This window comes from Eriocheir sinensis, chromosome 47, assembly GCF_024679095.1.
Source record: "Eriocheir sinensis breed Jianghai 21 chromosome 47, ASM2467909v1, whole genome shotgun sequence".
NCBI lineage: Eukaryota > Metazoa > Arthropoda > Malacostraca > Decapoda > Varunidae > Eriocheir > Eriocheir sinensis.
This window is the reverse complement of record NC_066555.1, coordinates 3,884,114-3,901,164: the sequence shown is the minus strand read 5'-3', so window position 1 is coordinate 3,901,164 and position 17,051 is coordinate 3,884,114. Positions and strand designations below refer to the sequence as shown.

Genomic DNA, 17,051 nt, shown 5'->3' with positions numbered 1-17,051 from the left:
CTCCTCTCCCTCCGCATCGCCACCCCCATCTCATTACCCGCAGCTTCCGCCCTCCCACTCCGGTACTGTTATCTCTCCTCCAGCATCCTTCATTGTCGTCTCCCGCATTTATTTACTACTACTGTTGAGTCTACTACTACTACTACTACTACTACTACTACTACTACTACTTTGCCACTATTATAAAAAATCCCCGCGTCGATTATTAGCACATGAAAACAACACAAAAAGACTATGGTAAAAAAATAATAAGGAATCTAACAGTATTATTGAACTGAGTCGTGTGTGTTGTTTTGGCAGCATTCACAGATACTGGATCGTTACTATTGACTAAACATTTGTCGGTAAACATGGAAGGTTGCACACCTCGTTCAGAATTGCTTTCATAGTTGATTTCCAGTTTATATTATTCATGAAATACAAGAAAAGTGAAATAAGGACTCAAGAGGAGGATGGACAGTGAGGTTAGTAGAGAAAGAGAAGTAGAAATGAAGGAAATACAAAGAGGGAAGGAGAAGAATGAAAGGAAGTAAAACACAGACTGAAGTAGGAAGGAACAGAACATAGAGAAGAGACAAGAAAATATAACAGAAAACATTAAAGGAAATAGATAGAGGAAGGGAGAACGGAAGAACAAAATTAAACTAGAGGCGCATATCACACTACACCTCTCTCCTCCCTTACTTGTTCCTCCCCTCCGTCCTGTCCCCTCACCTGTCCTCCTTCCCCTCGTTCTCAGGTAAAGGTGAGGAAATCAGGGGCCGCACCATCACCTGAGCCGCCTAATCCTGTGGTCTTTGTGGAATTTCCTATTACTTTGTTGCCCAGAGAAAGTGATACATCCCAAATCAGTCCATAAAAGCCCAGTTCAGTTCTTTCCAGCCCAGTTAAGTTCAACCTAATCCAGTCCACTTTAGCCCAATCCAGCCCACTCCACAAGAAATCCACCCCACTCTCACTTCCTTATACCTCCCATTCTTCCAATTGCCCTCTGTCCCTCCTCTCTTTATCATATACCTTTTCCAGACTCATTTTTTTTTCCATAATCATCTTCCACCACCCATTTTCTTCCTCTGTCCACCCACAACACCTTACTACCTCTCCCCCCCCCCCACCCCACCCTTCTTTCTACATACTCCTTCCACCTCTTCCATATTATACTCCCTACCCAGCTTCCACCCTTCTTTGCTATATAGTCCACTTGTCTTTTTTCTATAGCCCGCTTTTCACTTTTTATAGACGTTTTCTTTAGTTCAAGGTTTTTTAATAGTCCACCTCTATAGTTCCTCTTCCCATGTATGTCTTTATATACTCTCTATCGCACCCTTCTTTGCTATAGTTCACTTGTCTTTTCCAATAGCCCGTTTTTCACTTTTTATAGACGTTTTCTTTAGATCAAACTTTTTTAATACTCCACCTCTATAGTTACTCTGCCGATGTATGTTTTCTATCCCCTCTATCGCACCCTTTCTTCACCCCTACATCCTTTTACCCCTTCCTATTTACCCCTTCTCTCTGCCTCCCATTCGTGTTGCTTTCCCTATCCTCAGCAACGTTGCCAGATTGTCGTACTCAGCCTCTTATGTTTGCCGATTTCCAACCCCAAAACTGCCTCCTCCACCCCAATAACTGCCTTCATATAGGGTTATCATTAAAATGGTTAATTATTGGTGTTTTTTTTGCAATAGCTATGGCTCAGAATCTGGTCAATACGAGGCTCTGTGTACGATAATCTAGCAACAGGGATCCTCAGACTCACCCATCCTTCCACCCGCCCACCGCACACATCCCATTCGTCCTCTCAGTCCCAAGGCGGGTGTTTAAAGATCTTCGAATCTCATTGATGAAATTTCAGCCATTCATTTGTAGCTTTCTCACGGTTACTGCCAGCAGCACACACACACACACACACACACACACACACACACACACACACACACACACACACACACACACACACACACTTGAACTCTGTAATTTATGTTCATCTCCTAAACTAAGAAAAAAGGGAAGAGGGAGTCACTTAAAAGTCACTGATATGGATTAAATAGAAAAAAAATACCAGAAAATTCGAAAATAATATGAATCTCACAGTACGAACAACAATTTCTGGGACGGGGGTTTCGTGGAGTCTTCAAAGAGACACAAAATTCGAGGAAAAAGAAGGACGGAAAAATGTTACGTCTTGAATATGTATACGAGAAGATGAAAGAGATCCGATGCCGTGAAGAAAAAAGGACTGTCGTGTAGCTACTTCATATTGGACGAGACATAATAACGCAAGGAAATTGGATAGGAAATTCCGCCATGGCCACTTGCAGCAGCTTCTATGACGATGCGATGAAATATTAGCAAAAAAGCAAATTAGCCACATTTTTTGGTTAGTGAAATTATGGGTTCAGTTTTGTCTTCATTCTCTCTGTCTGTCTGTCTGTCTGTCTGTCTCTCCTTTCTCTCTCTCTCTCTCTCTCTCTCTCTCTCTCTCTCTCAATACGCTTATATAACTATGATTAAAACCTTGTCAGCGTCTTAATTTAAAACTAAGCGCTCTTTATAAACAATCTCTTTGAAACTTAATAGACAGCAAGGTATTGGATTTCATGTACAGATTATAATATATATTGGATTCCACCCCTCATTTTCAGGACGTGGATGTCAATTTCACGTGCTTTCGTGCCACGTGTATCAATATTTGCCTCAGCTCAGTTTTTATATAAAGTAGAAAGTTGTGGCTAATCCCATTAGACTCGGCAGTAATTGTAGAACACATGTATGAATCACAAAATTTGTTGAAACAAAAAAAATCTGAGAAATATTAGTGAAAAAATAGCTCCGAAACTTTTTTACTTCATTTTTACATATTATATCCAAGAGTTATTGGAACTACTTGAATAAACCGTTTCAAGCTATAAATAAAAGCCCCATTCGTATTTGGTAACAATTCAATGAATATTGCAGTTTGTTACACAAAGTTTCCAAAAGCTTTCTTGAGACCTCGGAACAGTCTTTATTTTACATTTTTGTTGTTGTTGCTGTTGTTAATAAAACATTACATGTATCTCAAACTGATCCGTTGCATTAGAATCAGGATACTGATCAACCTGGGATTGAGTGTTCGTATTCGGTATTCATATTCGAATACATTCGAATACCGTTCTTGGGTGTAATCGTATTCGTATTCGAATAAATATTGATAGAATTCAAAGTAATCTCATTCGTATTCGAATACACGGTGAAAGTATTTTGCGAATAATCTGACGAATACTTCAAAATTTATTATCAGAAATAACATCCCAAATTATGACAGCGCGTCTGGAGTCTGACTCAGTTGCTAATTGCCAGTGTGTACGCTGAATGTGTGTTAATGAGCTCATTTTACTGACGCATAACTTAGAACAGTTCTATATCCGGTTATGTTGACAGGGTATTTTTCAGTGAAAGGTATTCATGAATGTATTCACGAATACTTTCAAGAAATATTCGTATTTGTATTCTAATTATAATCATTTCAGTGTATTCGAATTCGTATTCGCATTCGTTGGAATTTGAAACATTCGTATTCGAATATATAATTCTTGTATTCACTCCATCCCTGTGATCAACAGAAGGGTTTTCAGCAATATGTCCACCAGTTAGCTACAAACCTACCGCCACAAGGCTACCAAAGCCTTCGGGACAATGAGTGTGTTACGAGCGGAGCGTGCAAAAAGAGACGCGATAAACTCTACGGACGCAGCCGACCACGTTAACGTTACTCAACGGCTTTCGTGATAGACATTTCGAACACACTGGATTAAATTACCCCTGGAGCAGCTTTGCTCTACATCATTACATTAGACATATGATGGCAGGACGAGTAATGGGCACCCTAATAATTCTTCGTATCATAATTAACTCTTTCTTCTTTCATTCGCAGCCATTCATTCCTCCCCGATACTCTTCAGTACATTTAAGTTTGCCTTTCTTACTTAGTTTCCCTTATTTATTAATGGGTAACATAACGATCAAATTAAAGGAACCACGTGAGTATAATGAGTATTGTTATATAGTGTGAGGGATGAACACTCACACACACACACACACACACACACACACACACACACACACACACACACACACACACACACACACACACACACACACACACACACACACGGACACAATAATGAGAGAGTGTATAAATGTTTGTGTGTGTAAGCTCGCGTGTGTTCGTTCGTTCCTGACACACCTGACCTTTCACTTGTACCTGGCCTTCATAATTCCGTCGCTGTGTCTCGCCGGACAAACGAGGTCTTGACGTTATTAGATTAGCTGTTGACGTGCTCGCTAAGCCTTAATGCTTCCCTCGCTCTTTACGGCGCTTTGTTTGAGTCGAGTATAACGTGCTTTGTCAATATTTATTTTCCCAACAGTAATTTCCTCATGCCCAGTGTTGACTGTGCTCTTGGGCGTCTTGGAGAAAATTAATCAAGAATTATTAATAGGTTAGCTGTTGTACCATACACAAGGACATCCAACTTGGTGATTTTGACTCTCCACCTTTCCCATTTGGAGTTCATTATTACCCATCCCTCATGTAAGACACACCTTTTCTCTAGCTCATGCTGCTAGTTTTTGGCGGTTGCTGGGAGAAATGAAATGCTATTGGCGGTCGCTGGTTTAACGTATTTGGAGCTTCTTCCCAGTGTTAATTTGAAGAGTATAATTTTATGTCCCTTCTATGATAGTGACAGTGAAGCCTCATCCCTCCAGACACTGTAGTCGTAGGGAAGACAGCTGGCGGACAAGGTGATATGAGAAGTGTTTTACAATTTTATGTTGTTGTGTTTCAGCTCCGTGGAGATGGAGGTATCAAGACCAAGACACGCAGTGGGGAGGTAAGTCAAAATGTTTTACGTCTTCCGTAGATAGATTTTGGGAGGTTATTGTAACGGGTGACTAACTAAAAGTGGTCCGTTGCTAGCGTCAACAATGAAGTGCATCCCAGCCTCTGTTGAGTCTCGTTAGTGCAGAAAATCTTTTACACCTCTGTTAGATGTAAGGCAAGAGAATCAGCCACATGACACTAAGATTACAAAATTTCTCATTAAAAAATGCATATAGTACGTATATGTATATAGCCACATATGTAAAGTCTCCCATTAGAGGGGACGCGCCCACGGCAGGCAGACAGAGGAAAAGGCATACAAACTCGGACTGGCAGAAAGACAAAGCATAACAGAAACAAAAATATAGGCAGACACACAGACAAACACACAGACAAACACACAGACAAAGACAGGCACTCAGACACGTAATCCGTCGAAAAGAATGCGAGCAAGTAACAAAGGAAGTCTAGCGTAATAGTCTGCGTGCTGCACGGCGAACACACACACGGGCGAGAAAAATGAGGTTTAAAACTCGTAAAGAGGCATTTTTGTAAGGAAGGTAATGAGTCCCACGTGCTGCTCCTCCATACCTTGACTCCTTTCCCTCGCTCCGCCACCCGTCAGACGAAACAGTTAACCCGGTAGCAGCGATGGGGCTAATTTGTGCTATGATTTAAACCCCCAAAAATAGATGATGCTTAAATTGATCCCAAATGCTTTGATATATATTATGAAATGGTTTGTGTGAGTGATGATTTTTTTCTCAATTTTCTCGCTTAGACGGACCATTAAGAAACATGATCCCCGCTGCTACCGGGTTAAGGTGTGTGCGTTAAGAGAAGGCAGCCACGCGTAGGTGACTCCTGTGCTGAAGGGGACACGTTGAACACCTGGCGAACAAGAATGATATATCGATGGAATAATAAGTTTACTTCTATATAAAAAAAAACTCCTTGAAAAATAAATATCAAAGGTGCAAATTTGAGTCCATAATTATTTTGTTAGTTCAATATATACACAGCGGTTAAAGAGAAGAGAAGAGAAGAGAAAGAATATCCCTCAGTATGAAAACAAAACTCATATGGCAGATTACATAGGCAATAACTATCAAAATATATAGTGCATTTATTAGGCAAAATCGTAATGGAGAGCTGAAAGATACCCAAATGAAATGTCACGTGAAGGAGAAGAAAAAACACGACAACACATAATCGAAACTGTAAAAACGAAATCGTGGAGTAAAAGCTACAAGGTAACAAACACTTGCAGTTTAAACGACATAAAAAAGTAAGCGAGGAAAATAAACACCTTCCCATTTTCTTTTTCTGTGTGTGCGCGTTCCACTTGTTTTCTTTCCGCACGTCCGTTTTCTATGCCGTTTGCTGCTGCGTTGCGAGTCACGTCTTTTGTAACACCTTAACGAGCGGGGCAATTACAGCGGGATTACCTGCGTGACCAACACAGGTGAAGGTATACGGCCGTTCTGAAGCCCCCAACGTGTGTGTGTGTGTGTGTGTGTGCGCGCGTGTGTGAGTGAGAGCTTACGACCCCAGGATTACGTGAATGGCTGTGGGTGAAATCAAGAGGGTCGTTCAGGCAGGGGATCAGAAAGGTCGCCCAGGGGAAGGGGAGAGGGAAGGAGAAAGGTCAGCAAAGGTATAGGAATAGGATGGGGATAGGAAGGGGAAGTAAGGGAATAGACAGAGTAGACAGTAAGTACATGGGTGAGTCTTTGCCGTGAAGGGGAAGGGGAAGGAGAAAGGAAAGGAAAGGAGGAATGTTCAGCAAGGAATTTAAAATAGGATGGGAATAGGAAAATCAGGTAAGGAATGGAAGGGTAAAAGAGGAAAGAGGAATGGGAGATGAAAGGAAGGGAAAGAGGGAAAAAGGGAAAAAATGGGATTGTGGAGAGAACACAGGAGAATGGAAGGGGTAGAGAGAGGAGGTATAGGGGTGATTGGCGAGGGTGGAGGAGAGGAAGGGGATATACGGGAGTGGGTGGAGGTAGTCTAAAGGGAAGGGAAGGGAAGGGGAGGTAGGGCTGTTTATTAACTCTCAACGCACGCATATATTTGTTTATAATGGGAGTTAGAAGCAAAGGGGAGAGGGAGAGGGGGGGAGTGGTTCTCTCTCTCTCTCTCTCTCTCTCTCTCTCTCTCTCTCTCTCTCTCTCTCTCTCTCTCTCTCTCTCTCTCTCTCTCTCTCTCTCTCTCTCTCTCTCTCTCTCTCTCTCTCTCTCTCTCTCTCTCTCTCTCTCTCTCTCTCTCTCTCTCTCTCTCTCTCTCATAATAATCAACGTAAAAGCAACAGAAAATAGATAAATTGACTGATAGACTGATTGCTGTGTGAGTGCGCGTGTGTGTGTGTGTGTGTGTGTGTGTGTGTGTGTGTGTGTGTGTGTGTGTGTGTGTGTGCATCTCGGTTGACTGGGCGCCACCAATAGCAGTGTTGATTTCAATTACAAAACTCGCTCAGCCAAAAAAATACAGAGTTGAAGGGTGGGAAGGCTCTCGCTTGTGCCTATATGCGCTGCTCCCTCGCTCCATGCTTCCCCCTTCCCTCCCTCCCTGCCTCCCTCCCTGCCTTCCTTCCTCTGCCTTACACCCTCCCCCATCCGCCCTGTCACCTCGCTCGTTCTTACTTCCCTTCCAACCTCTATCACGCTGCTATTCCCTTCCCAACCACTCCCATTTCCATCATTGCTCTCATTTTTCTCTTTTTCCTATCCCTTCCTTCCTTTCGTTTGTCCTTACTTCTCTCCCATCTTTCTTGACCCTGCTCTTCCCTTCCCTTCCACTCCCGTTTTCATTCTTTTTTTCTATGTTCCGCTCCGATTTTTATCTTTTTTTTTCAATGTCCTCTTTATTTCCATCCGTTTCTTCCCTTTCCTTCCTTTCCTGTGGTCTCTCATACCTCTCTTTCCCTGCCACCCTTCCTTTCCAGTATCTTCATTCCTTTTCCCATTCCTCCCTCTCCATCCTCTTTTCCTATCCGCTCCTCCACTTTCCTTCTCCCGTTCAGCTTTTTTCTCCCGTTCCTTCCTTCTCTACCTTCTTATACCATGCCTTTTCCTTTCCAGTCTCCTCTTCCTCCTCTTTATCCCTCTTCCTTGTACCTTTCGCTACCCATCACCCCTCGCACCATGTCCCATTTCTTTGTTCTAACCCACAACCTTGCTCTCTTGTCTGTAAAACCCGTAAAACTGTGTCCCCTGTACCTCAGTCTGTGTCTTTTCTGTTGTCTACTTCCACTCAGTCTGTTGCTCTTTATTGTTTTACCTCCCGCACACTCATTCGCTTCTTCATCTTTCTTCCCCTCTCTCTCCTCTTGCCACTTTGCCAGTCAGTCTGTACAACTTGTTTTCTCCCTTCCTTCCTCACACTCAATTCACTTACTACGCATCTTGCCTTCTCGCTCGCTCTCTCGCTCTCCCCTGCCACTCTGCCATTCTTTCTCCTCTCCCTCTCTCTCTTCCTCTCTCTCCATTCTCTATTTTTCTCTTCGTCTTCCATCCCAGTTCATTCAGCTTCTCTAGTGTCTCTGTCTCACTCTCTCCTCTTAACTCTTCCATCACAATCTTTTCTCCCACATTAGTTACCTTCCCACCTGCAGCTCTGCCCACCTCACTCTCTCCATCCACTCTCCCCTCACTGCTACTGAATAACCCTTCCTTCTTTGCCTTCATCTGTGTATCCCTGTGTCTCTCTACCTATCTGGTCTCTGCATCCACCACTTACACCATCCCATCCCCCCCCCCCCCCTCATCATTATCACCAGTTTTTCAGCATAAATATTTACTCAAACGATTTATTAAAGAAGTTAAAGTTAGTAAATCGTCTACTCTTGACAGACAGACAGACACAGATAGACAGGCAGACATGACTCACTGTTCTGTCACTGCCCTGTCAAAGCTCCTATCACTGTCACCATCATCAGAGGAAGTTTCAAACACCACCACCACAACAACCACCACAGCCACCACCACCACCACCACCACCACTGTCCACCCCTGCCACTACTGAACGACCAAATCAACGCCTATCTCCCCTATTATTATTCTTTTCATTCACCCTTTTTCACCACCCTTTTGTAGAGTACTGTCCCTTCACCCTGCCCATCACCCTGACAGCCTCCCCCTCACCCCCTTTACCTCCCCTTCACTCATACGTCACAACCTTAGGCCGGCGCGTGAAGGGGCAGAGGCATAACTTCCTGTCCCCTGCCTGCCCCGTGTTGCCCTGCTGTCTGCCTCCCCTGCCTCCCTGCCCCCCAAATCCCTGTCGCTGCCTTTACAAAACTCCGTGTAACTTTCATCTGGCTAAAGCTTTTTAAACCTTTCCTCTCTCTCTCTCTCTCTCTCTCTCTCTCTCTCTCTCTCTCTCTCTCTCTCTCTCTCTCTCTCTCTCTCTCTCTCTCTCTCTCTCTCTCTCTCTCTCTCTCTCTCTCTCTCTCTCTCTCTCTCTCTCTCTCTCTCTCTCTCTCTCTCTCTCTCTCTCTCTCTCTCTCTCTCTCTCTCTCTCTCTCTCTCTCTCTCTCTCTCTCTCTCTCTTCTCTCTCTCTCTCTCTCTCTCTCTCTCTCTCTCCCTCTCTCTCTCTCTCTCTCCTCTCCCTCTCTCTCGACCTCCCTCTCTCTCTCTCCCTCTCTCTCCTCCCTCCCTGTCCCTTATCCCTCCCCTATTCATTACCAACCCTTCCCTATCCACCAGTCCCATTACCAATCCTTCCCCTATCCACCTGTCCATTACCAACCCTTCCCCTATCCACCAGTCCCATTACCAATCCTTCCCCTATCCACCTGTCCCATTACCAACCCTTCCCCTATCCACCAGTCCCATTACAAATCCTTCCCCTATCCACCAGTCCCATTACCAATCCTTCCCCTATCCACCAGTCCCATTACCACACCTTCCCCTATCCACCAGTCCCATTACCAATCCTTCCCCTATCCACCTGTCCCATTACCAACCCTTCCCGTATCCACCAGTCCCATTACCAATCCTTCACCTAACCACCTGTCCCATTAATCCTTCCCTATCCACCAGTCCCATTACCAATCCTTCCCTATCCACCAGTCCCATTACCAATCCTTCCCTATCCACCTGTCCCATTACCAACCCTTCCCTATCCACCTGTCCCATTACCTATCCTTCGCATATCCACCAGTCCCATTACCAACCCTTCCCCTATCCACCAGTCCCATTACCAACCCTTCCCTATCCACCAGTCCCATTACCAACCTTCCCTATCCACCAGTCCCATTACCAACCCTTCCCTATCAACCAGTCCCATTACCAATCCTTCCCTATCCACCAGTCCCATTACAAATCCTTCCCTATCCACCTGTCCCATTACCAACCCTTCCCTATCCACCTGTCCCATTACCAATCCTTCCCTATCCACCTGTCCCATTACCAACCCTTCCCTATCCACCAGTCCCATTACCAATCCTTCCCTATCCACCTGTCCCATTACCAATCCTTCCCTATCCAACAGTCCCATTACCAACCCTTCCTCCCTCCACCTGTCCCATTACCAATCCTTCCCCTATCCACCAGTCCCATTACCAATCCTTCCCTTATCCACCAGTCCCATTACCAATCCTTCCCCTATCCACCAGTCCCATTACCAATCCTTCCCCTATCCACCAGTCCCATTACCAACCCTTCCCCTATCCACCAGTCCCATTACCAATCCTTCCACTATCCACCAGTCCCATTACCAACCCTTCTCCCTATCCACCAGTCCCATTACCAATCCTTCCCTATCCACCAGTCCCATTACCAATCCTTCCCCTATCCACCAGTCCCATTACCAATCCTTCCCTATCCACCAGTCCCATTACCAATCCTTCCCTATCCACCAGTCCCATTACCAATCCTTCCCTATCCACCAGTCCCATTACCAATCCTTCCCTATCCACCAGTCCCATTACCAATCCTTCCCTATCCACCAGTCCATTACCAACCTTCCCTATCCACCAGTCCCATTACCAATCCTTCCCTATCCACCAGTCCCATTACCAGTCCTTCCCTATCCACCAGTCCCATTACCAATCCTTCCCTATCCACCAGTCCCATTACCAACCTTCCCTATCCACCAGTCCCATTACCAATCCTTCCCTATCCACCAGTCCCATTACTAATCCTTCCCCTATCCACCAGTCCCATTACCAATCCTTCCCCTATCCACCAGGCCCATTACCAATCCTTTATCCACCAGTCCCATTACCAATCCTTCCCTATCCACCAGTCCCATTACCAATCCTTCCCCTATCCACCAGTCCCATTACCAATCCTTCCCTATCCACCAGTCCCATTACCAATCCTTCCCTATCCACCAGTCCCATTACCAATCCTTCCCTATCCACCAGTCCCATTACCAACCCTTCCCTATCCACCAGTCCCCTTCCCCTATCCACCAGTCCCATTACCAATCCTTCCCTATCCACCAGTCCCATTACCAACCTTCCCCTATCCACCCGTCCTATTACCAATCCTTCCACTATCCACCAGTCCCATTACCAATCCTTCCACTATCCACCAGTCCCATTACCAATCCTTCCCCTATCCACCAGTCCCATTACCAATCCTTCCCCTATCCACCAGTCCCATTACCAATCCTTCCCCTATCCACCAGTCCCATTACCAAACCTTCCCCTATCCACCAGTCCCATTACCAACCCTTCGCCTATCCACCAGTCCCATTACCAATCCTTCCCCTATCCACCAGTCCGATTACCAATCCTTCCCCTATCCAGCAGTCCCATTACTAACCCTTCCCCTATCCACCAGTCCCATTACCAATCCTTCCCCTATCCACCCTATCCACCAGTCCCATTACCAATCCTTCCCCTATCCACCAGTCCCATTACCAATCCTTCCCCTATCCACCAGTCCCATTACCAACCCTTCTCCTATCCACCAGTCCCATTACCAATCCTTCCCCTATCCACCTGTCCCATTACCAATCATTTCCCTATCCACCGGTCTTATTACCAATCATTCCCCTATCCACCAGTCCCATTACCAACCCTTCTCCTATCCACCAGTCCCATTACCAATCCTTCCCCTATCCACCAGTCCCATTATCAAGCCATCCCCTATCCACCAGTCCCATTACCAACCTTTCCCCTATCCACCAGTCCCATTAACAATCCTTCCCTATCCACCAGTCCCATTACCAATCCTTCCCTATCCACCTGTCCCATTACCAACCCGTCCCCTATCCACCAGTCCATTACCAATCCTTCTCCTATCCACCAGTCCCATTACCAATCCTTCCCATATCCACCAGTCCCATTACCAAACCTTCCCCTATCCACCAGTCCCATTACCAACCTTCCCTATCCACCAGTCCCATTACCAATCCTTCCCTATCCACCAGTCCCATTACCAATCCTTCCCTATCCACCAGTCCCATTACCAACCCTTCCCTATCCACCAGTCCCATTACCAATCCCCTATCCACCAGTCCCATTACCAATCCTTCCCTATCCACCAGTCCCATTACCAATCCTTCCCCTATCCACCAGTCCCATTACCAATCCTTCCCTATCCACCAGTCCCATTACCAACCTTCCCTATCATTACCAATCCTTCCCTATCCACCAGTCCCATTACCAATCCTTCCCTATCCACCAGTCCATTACCAATCCTTCCCTATCCACCAGTCCCATTACCAATCCTTCCCTATCCACCAGTCCCTTCCCTATCCACCAGTCCCATTACCAATCCTTCCCTATCCACCAGTCCATTACCAGCCTTCCCTATCCACCAGTCCCATTACCAATCCTTCCCCTATCCACCAGTCCCATTACCAATCCTTCCCCTATCCACCAGTCCCATTACCAATCCTTCTCCTATCCACCAGTCCCATTACCAACCCTTCCCCTATCCACCAGTCTCATTACCAATCCTTCCTCTATCCACCAGTCCCCTTACCAATCCTTCACCTCTCCACCAGTCCCATTACCAACCTTCCCTATCCACCAGTCCCATTACCAATCCTTCCTATCCACCAGTCCCATTACCAACCTTCCCCTATCCACCAGTCCCATTACCAATCCTTCCCTATCCACCAGTCCTTCCCTATCCACCAGTCCATTACCACCTTCCCTATCGTCCCATTACCAATCCTTCCCTATCCACCAGTCCCATTACCAACCCTTCCCCTATCCACCAGTCCCATTACCAATCCTTCCCTATCCTCCAGTCCCATTACCAATCATTTTCCTATCCACCAGTCCCATTACCAAGCCTTCCCCTATCCACCAGTCCCATTACCTATCCTTCCCCTATCCACCAGTCCCATTACCAACCTTCCCTATCCACCAGTCCCATTACCAATCCTTCCCTATCCACCAGTCCCATTACCAATCCTTCCCTATCCACCAGTCCCATTACCAACCCTTCCCCCTTCCTATCCACCAGTCCCATTACCAATCCTTCCCCTATCCACCAGTCCCATCCTTCCCTATCCACCAGTCCCATTACCAATCCTTCCCTATCCACCAGTCCCATTACCAACCTTCTATCCACCAGTCCCATTACCAACCCTTCCCTATCCACCAGTCCCATTACCAATATCCACCAGTCTTCCCTATCCACCAGTCCCATTACCAATCCTTCCCTATCCACCAGTCCCATTACCAACCCTTCCCTATCCACCAGTCCCATTACCAATCCTTCCCTATCCACCAGTCCCATTACCAATCCTTCCCTATCCACCAGTCCATTACCAACCCTTCCCCTATCCACCAGTCCCATTACCAATCCTTCCCCCCATTACCAACCCTTCCCTTATCCACCAGTTCCATTACCAATCCTTCCCCTATCCACCTGTCCCATTACCAATCCTTCCCCTATCCACCAGTCCCATTACCAATCCTTCCCCTATCCACCAGTCCCATTACCAATCCGTCCCTATCCACCTGTCCCATTACCAGCCTTCCCCTATCCACCAGTCCCATTACCAATCCTTCCCCTATCCACCAGTCCCATTACCAACCCTTCACCTATCCACCAGTCCCATTACCAATCCTTCCCCTATCCACCAGTCCCATTACCAAACCTTCCCCTATCCACCAGTCCCATTACCAACCATTCACCTATCAACCAGTCCCAGTACCAATCCTTCCCTATCCACCAGTCCCATTACCAATCCTTCCCTATCCACCTGTCCCATTACCAATCCTTCCCTATCCACCAGTCCCATTACCAACCCTTCTATCCACCAGTCCCATTACCAATCCTTCCCTATCCACCAGTTCCATTACCAACCCCTATCCACCAGTCCCATTACCAATCCTTCCCTATCCACCAGTCCCATTATCAATCCTTCCCTATCCTCCTGTCCCATTACCAACCTTCCCTATCCACCAGTCCCATTACCAATCCTTCCCTATCCACCAGTCCCATTACCAACCCTTCCCTATCCACCAGTCCCATTACCCCTTCCCTGTCCACCAGTCCCGTTACCAATCCTTCCCTATCCACCAGTCCATTACCAACCCTTCCCTATCGACCAGTCCCATTACCAACCCTTCTTCTATCCACCAGTCCCATTACCAACTCCTCCCCTATCCACCAGTCCCATTACCAAACCTTCCCCTGTCCACCAGTCCATTACCAACCTTCCCCTATCCACCAGTCCATTACCAATCCTTCCCCTATCCACCAGTCCCATTACCAATCCTTCCGCTATCCACCAGTCCTATTACCAACCCTTCCCCTATCCACCAGTCCCTTTACCAATCCTTCCCCTATCCACCAGTCCCATTACCAACCCTTCCCCTATCCACCAGTCCCATTACCAACTCTTCACCTATCCACCAATCCCATTACCAATCCTTCCCCTATCCACCAGTCCCATTACCAATCCTTCCCCTATCCACCAGTCCCGTTACCAACCCTTACCCTATCCACCAGTCGCATTACCAATCCTTCCCCTATCCACCAGTCCCATTACCAACCCTTCCCCTATCCACCAGTCCCATTACCAACTCTTCCCCTATCCACCAGTCTCATTACAAATCCTTCCGCTATCCACCAGTCCCATTACCAATCCTTCCCCTATCCACCAGTCCCATTACCAACCCTTCCCCTATCCACCAGTCCCATTACCAACCCTTCCCCTATCCACCAGTCCCATTATCAATCCTTCCCCTATCCACCAGTCCCATTACCAACCCTTCCTCTATCCACCACTCCCATTACCAATCCTTCCCCTATCCACCAGTCCCATTACCAACTCTTCCCCTATCCACCAGTCCCATTACCAATCCTTCCCCTATCCACCAGTCCCATTACTAACCCTTCCCCTATCCACCAGTCCCATTACCAACCCTTCCCCTATTCACCAGTCCCATTCCCAACCCTTCCCCTATCCACCAGTCCCATTACCAACCCTTCCCCTATCCACCAGTCCCATTATCAACCCTTCCCCTATCCACCAGTCCCATTACCAATCCTTCCCCTATCCACCAGTCTCATTACCAACCCTTCCCCTATCCACCAGTCCCATTACCAATCCTTCCGCTATCCACCAGTCCCATTACCAACCCTTCCCTATCCACCAGTCCCATTACCAACTCTTCCCCTATCCACCAGTCCCATTACCCATCCTTCCCCTATCCACCAGTCCCATTACCAATCCTCCCCTATCCACCAGTCCCATTACCAACCCTTCCCTATCCACCAGTCCCATTACCAACCCTTCCCTATCCACCAGTCCCATTACCAATCCTTCCCCTATCCAGCAGTCCCATTACCAGTCCTTCCTCTATCCACCAGTCCCATTACCAAACCTTCCCTATCCACCAGTCCTTTACCACCTTCTCCTATCCACCAGTCCCATTACCAATCCTTCCGCTATCCACCAGTCCCATTACCAACCTGTCCCCTATCCACCTGTCCCATTACCAAGCCTTCCCCTATCCACCAGTCCCATTACCAACTCTTCCCTATCCACCAGTCCATTACCAATCCTTCCCTATCCACCAGTCCCATTACCAATCCTTCCCTATCCACCAGTCCCATTACCAACCTTCCCTATCCACCAGTCCCATTACCAACCTTACCCCTATCCACCAGTCCCATTACCAACCCTTCCCCTATCCACCAGTCCCATTACCAACCCTTCCCCTATCCACCAGTCCAATTACCAATCATTCCCCTATCCACCAGTCCCATTACCAACACTTCCCATATCCACCAGTCCAATTACCAATCTTTCCCCTATCCACCAGTCCCATTACCAATCCTTCCCCTATCCACCAGTCCCATTACCAACCCTTCCCCTATCCACCAGTCCCATTACCAACCCTTCTTCAGTCCCATTACCAACCCTTCCCCTATCCACCAGTCCCATTACCAATCCTTCCCCTATCCACCTGTCCCATTACCAACCCTTCCCCTATCCACCAGTCCCATTACCAATCCTTCCCCTATCCACCAGTCCCATTACCAATCCTTCCCATATCCACCAGTCCCATTACCAACCCTTCCCCTATCCACCAGTCCCATTACCAATCCTTCCCCTATCCACCTGTCCCATTACCAACCCTTCCCTTATTCACCAGTCCCATTATCTATAATGCATGCATGATTGCGTGAATGATTTGGTTACTGTAGGTGGGATTTTATAGCGGTAAAAGCTGATATGGAAGTAAATGAATGAAAAAGGATATTGACTTCATTGTTCAAGAAAAATAAAGTAGAAATGTAGTAAACTATAAGGGAGGGATATTGACCTAAGGACGACTGCCTAGCAAAATAAAATAAAAAATCTTCTTTCTTTCCCTCCCTATTTTCCCTTCCTCCCTCGCCTCCCTCACATAACCTCTCCCTATATGGCGTTACTTAAAAGAAAGGACAGCATTGTATGTCCATTATTTTGGGCGTTTTATGGTAGAAAGTCATGTTAAATCACCTTTCTCAGTTTCGTAAATCCTCTTGTTTATTTGGGCTTACTAATGATATGATGATGTAGGTAATGATGTGTGTGTGTGTGTGTGTGTGTGTGTGTGTGTGTGTGTGTGTGTTAGAAGCATCGCCAATAACTTGAGAGAGAAATATTTACAGCAAGATGAGGAAGAAAATTCACTTAAGAACTTTGATGAAAGAAAAAAAACGGACGCCTTTTTTTTTAGCCCAAACTCTGTCGTGTTTTTAGAGCAAGTCCTCA

The 17,051-nt window shown here is 46.5% G+C and overlaps 1 long non-coding RNA gene across 2 annotated transcripts in view; it reads left to right on the top strand.

Moving 5' to 3' along the window:
* The window catches only part of LOC126981286 (uncharacterized), a 170,728-nt gene that overhangs the window by 55,196 nt on the left and 98,481 nt on the right, over positions 1 to 17,051 (top strand). For both annotated transcript variants that reach the window (XR_007733875.1, XR_007733874.1), the window contains exon 3: positions 4,833 to 4,877. This is a non-coding gene — a long non-coding RNA (uncharacterized LOC126981286). The remainder of the gene's footprint in view (positions 1 to 4,832; positions 4,878 to 17,051) is intronic.